The sequence below is a fragment of the Pteropus alecto genome, unplaced genomic scaffold, assembly GCF_000325575.1.
Source record: "Pteropus alecto unplaced genomic scaffold, ASM32557v1 scaffold7, whole genome shotgun sequence".
In the NCBI taxonomy this organism is placed as follows: domain Eukaryota; kingdom Metazoa; phylum Chordata; class Mammalia; order Chiroptera; family Pteropodidae; genus Pteropus; species Pteropus alecto.
The window spans coordinates 60864261-60869450 of NW_006494614.1; positions in this window are offsets into that span (position 1 = coordinate 60864261).

Here is a 5190-nt window from a genome sequence, read left to right on the forward strand (position 1 = left end):
AGTTACTGCTAGTTATTAGAAGCTTCTCGAATCCCTACCACAGCCCTGTTCTCGCCCCCATTCTCTAGATGAGAAATCGAGGCCAAGAGAGGACATGTGACTTGCCCAAGGTTGGAAGTGGCGGAGCTGGGACTTGGACCCAGGCCTGGCAGATTCCAGACTTCTCCAGAGAGGGATTCTGCTTCTACCGGGGAACAAGGTCTGCACTCTCAGGTCACCTGATAGGTGAGCTCTGGAGTCCCCACGATGTGGCACCCACCTCCATGCAGAGCCTTATGACCCTCCGAGGTCCATTTTCACAACTTGTAGCTGTATAGACCAAATGAGGCGAGCACCACGGTTGTTTCTCCCCAGCTACATCACAAGGCGGGGGGCTTACTGGCAGCACGATAGACTCCTTTTGGGGCAGGTTTGGCCATTGTCTGCCGGGATGGAGCCTCTCAGTCCGTGCACGGCCCTCTGTTATTCCCTCCGGGTTTCCAGGGCAAAGGCGTTTCAGAGAACAGCAGTGTCTGTTTTGAGGGGCCCGGCGACGTGGGCTTTTTTGTTTTTAATAGGCGGTGAGGGCTGTCAGCCGTGCTCCGCTAACTTGACCCCAGAATGGACGGTGTTATCGGCCCATCTCTGCAGCCTGTGAGAGGCCAGTTGAATTATGTCGGGGAGGTTGTCCGGGAGGTTATCGGGGACAGACGGTAGTTCTCCGCAGGGGCAGCTGGGGCCTGGGGTTAATGGGCAAGGTCAGGGCCTACCCTGGCTCCATGTGGGATGGATTAAGTCACCACCGGGCGCGGTGGCAGGCGGCCCTCAGGAGGACTCAGCCTCTCTGGGCAGCTCCCAGCGAAGTCACCTTCCCGTAATCCCAGGGCTCAGATCCGGGAGGGTCAACTCAATTTTTCTCTGAGAGGAAGAAGCTGGTGGACTCTCCGCCTGGAGCCAGGGTGTCCTTAATTCGAGCAGATTGCTGGTGTCCACCTCGCAGACTTCATGATTTAATGCAGATGATAACTAGAATAAGAACGTGCAGGCACTGTGCGTGTGAAGTGCTCCTGAAAAGCTCATTTTACAGACCAGGAAACTGCAGCTCGGGAGGTGGAGTCACTGCCCGGCTGCACCCCCTCCCCCACCCTTGCAGCCTGGCTCCAGTTGGGTTCTGGGCCTCCCAGTGCAGGGTTTTAGCGAGAACAGTAATGGAGTCGGTCACTGGTCAATTCTGTTCTGGTTTCCACCTCACTAATGAGGTGTTGGTGCGAACTCAAAGGCCTCAGCTTCCCTGAGCTGTCTTGTCTGAAGGGGCAGCTTGGCCTCCTAACTTGGAAGCTCAAAGCCTAGAATTCTCCATTGACCCTGGGGCCCAGGTTTACTCGGCTGGGAATCCACCCCGAGATTCCAGATATGCTCTGACCTCTGGTGATGTGTAAACAGGGCTCGTGCTTCCTGGGTCCTTTGTGTTCGGCCGAGGGACTGTCCCCGAATCCTGGGTTGGAGGAGCCCGCCACCTGTGCTGAGGCCTCAAGATCGAGGCAAAGGAGGCACCCAGACAGAGGGGTGTAGGGCTTCGGTGTTGCCTCCCCACTGTGCTGGCGTGGTGTCGTTTTAGAAACAGTTGTGAGGGTGTTCAGTAAAAAGGCTCAAGAATTAGAATATTGTACTGTACACTTATTAATGATAATGCTGCTGATGGTTGGTGATGTGTCCCTAGCGCCAAATCCGGGGGGCCTGTGGCAGGTGCTGGAGATGCACCTGCTGCATAAAGAACAGTTGCCGTTTACTGAGTATGAACCAGGTGCCAGGAATGGGCCGTCCTCATTTCCTAAGGCTACTGTAACAAAATGTATTCTCTCAGTTCTGGAAGGCAGGAGTCTGAAATCCAGGTGTTGGAAGGGCCTTGCTCCCTTCCAAGGCTCTAGGGGAGGATCCTTCCTGCCTCTTCCAGTTCCCGGTGGTTCCAGGTGCTCCTTGGCTTGTGGCCACATCCCTCCAGTGTCTGCTGCCATCCTCGCATGACCTCTGTCCTCTGTGTCCGTGTCTCAAATCTCCCTCTGACCTCCTCTTATAAGGAGACCTGTCATTGGATTTAGGGCCCACCCAGATACTCCTGAATGATCTTATCTCGAGATCCTTAACTTAATCACATTTACAAAGATGCTTTTTCAAATAAAGTTACGCCCAGAGGTTCCAGGGTTAGGACGTGGGGGGCGGGGACCATCATTTTGGGGTGATCATCTGCTACATGAACTAAGCTTTCTTTGTCCAAACTCTTAATCCTCACAACAACCCCCACGCCCCATTGTGAGCAAAGGGGAAACTGAGTCTGTGGGCATTTAAGCTGCCGTCTGGGGTCGAGCCGCAGCAGGTGGGTGGAGCTGGATTCTTGGGAAGGCTGACAGCTCTTCTGTGAGATGCCTTCTCCCAGGGTGTCCTCCTCAGCACCCCACAGGCTTCTCTTGAATTCTTCCTCCTCTGTATGGCACAGTTGTGCAATGGTCAAGAGGCAGCAATGCAGCAGAGGGGACAGGGACAGGTGGACAACGTGGGATGTTAAGTGAGCAGCTTATCTTCGGGGGAGTCTCAGTTTCCTCATTGGCAATTGGGAGTTCAGTGAGTGAGTGAGTGCTCAAGAAAGTATCCAGCACTGTGCCCAGCACGTGTGTACAATGCGGGCTGGGCATGTTATTATTATGATGTGATAATTATTACAATGGTTATTATTGAAGCAGTAATAATTGCTATCCTATTCAAGAGTAGAGTAATTCTGAGCCCTGTTTTCCTCAAAAAGCTGTGTATATATGACCTCATTTGTCTTCATAATAACCCTCTGAGGTGAGGACCACCCTCAGCCCCGCCTTACCCTCCAAGGCCCTGGAGCAAATACAGAAGGTCAGGATGCCCACGGACACGACGAGCACAGATCCAGCCATAGTCTGGACGCTGGTCTCTCACTCCAAGCCTGCCCATTGCCCCCAGCCTTTCAGCAGCCCCCAGGGAGAATGGAGCCCCAGGGATGCTGGCAGGAATGGGACCTCTGGCCATTCCGCTGGAGGACCTGGCTCTGACTCAGTTCTCCAGAAAGGCCTCCACCAAGTTTGACATCAATCTGGCTTCCCAGAGTGTACAGCTCCTCAGCACCTCTAGGCTCTGGGTGCTGGCATCTGGGAAGTGGGGTGCTTAGGGCCTGGGTGGCACTCAGGCCTGGGGATATGAGCCTTGTATAGGAGGGAGTCTGAGAGCATCAGGGGATGGGGGTGACCCAGCCCTGAGGCTCCTGGGACTGGGAAGCTGAGAGCAGGAGGAGGTCTGGGTGGTTGGAAGCTCCCTACAGGGCTGGGATGCACACACCAAAATGTGGGTGGGCTATGGAGCCCCAATACCTGGGTCAGTATCTGCTCCTGTTTACTCACGTGTGGCCTCGAGCAAACAAAGTCTCTTAACTTCTCTAGGTCTTGATTTTCTCACCTGCAAAAATGGGACGGATAACAAGACCTGTCTAGAGGGTGGCTGGAGAGCTCGCTGAGGATGCACGTGAGGAGGCCACAGAAGAAACCTTCAATCCCATAGTGGGCTTCGTGGAAAACACCAGTTTGCGGTTAGGCAAGTTTGAGCAAACTGCATCTTTCTTCTCTCCCCCTTGGAGAGCACTGTGTCCGCTCAGCGCAGCAAGTCTCTGAGAAGCCATTCTCCTCTCCCGCTTGGAGAGCGCTGTGTCCGCTCAGCGCAGCAAGTCTCTGAGAAGCCCCCGTGTCAAGGAACACTGGTGGCCACCACATTTGCTTTGGAAACACTGTACAAGTCCAATCCAGTATTTTAAAAATACGTGGCTAGTAAACAGCCTGTGGAGGATGGAGAGAGGACCAACCAGGAATCAGAAAGCAGTGCCAACACTTGCATCTTCTGTGACAACGGGCAAGTCCCTTAACTTCTCTGGGCATCTCAGTTCCTCCTCTGTAAATGGGAAGATTTAGATCTGTCCTTATTTCACGCTTCCGTGCCTCAAACGACCAAACCTGTTGCCGTGTGTGGATGAGAACAAGGGAGAGAAGACCTGTGAAAACTCACTGAAAACTGAAATGAATAGATGAGTGTAGAGGTTGGAAAATGAAAAGAATGACTGACAAAACTCATTGGCTTAAAAAAAGGAAACTTTAATCTTGGAGCAACTTTCTATTTACAGGAAAGTTACAAGTATAATACAGAGTTCCTTTAGAACTTTCACTCAGTTATCATCTTCCATAGCCATGGGACATTCATCAAAACTAAGGAATTAATATTGGTACATTACTATTAATTAAACTACAGACTTTATTTAGATTTCACCCATTTTTCCATTAGTGTCTTTTACTGGATCCATCATCCGGTGCCCTACGGAACAGTTCTAAATACCTTCAGAATTACCATGTGTGTCTCCTTTGTAATTAATTACTCTCCCCTTCCTCAGTTCCTGGCAACTACTTATCTACTTTCCATCCTACTGTTTTTCCTTTTCCAGACTGTAATATAAATGGAATATATAATGTGTAGTTTTTTAAATCTGATTTCATTAACTTAGCAAAATATACGTAAGATGAATTCATGTCATTGCACAAGTCGATAGCATGTTCTTTTTCATTGCTGAGTAGTATTCCACTGTATGGATGTGCTACAGTTTATCCACTCATCTGTTGAAAGACATCTTGGTTGCTTCCAGGTTTTGGTAAATAAAGCTGCTATGAACATTCATATAAACAATTTTGTGTGAACCCAAGTTCTTAATTCATTTGAGTAAATACCTAGGAGTAGGATTGCTAGTTTGTATGGTAAGTGTATGTTTAACTTTATAATAACTGTCAAACTGTTGTTTTCAAGGTGACTCTAATGTTTTGTGGACTCAGCAAAGAATGGGAATTCCTGGCAGGTTTTTGGATTCTAGACATTCTAATGGGCATGTAGTAATATCTCATTGTGGTTTCAATTTTCATTTCTCTAGCGACAAATGATGCTAGAGAATGATTCTAGACATTCTAATGGGCATGTAGTAATATCTCATTGTGGTTTTAATTTTCATTTCTCTAGCGACAAATGATGCTGAACATTTTTTCATATGCTTGTTTGCTATCCACATATCTTCTTTGGTGAAGTATCTGTTTAGATCTGTTGCCCATTTTTAAATTTGTTTGTTGAGTTTTAAGAGTTCTTTATGTATTCTAGATATAAGTT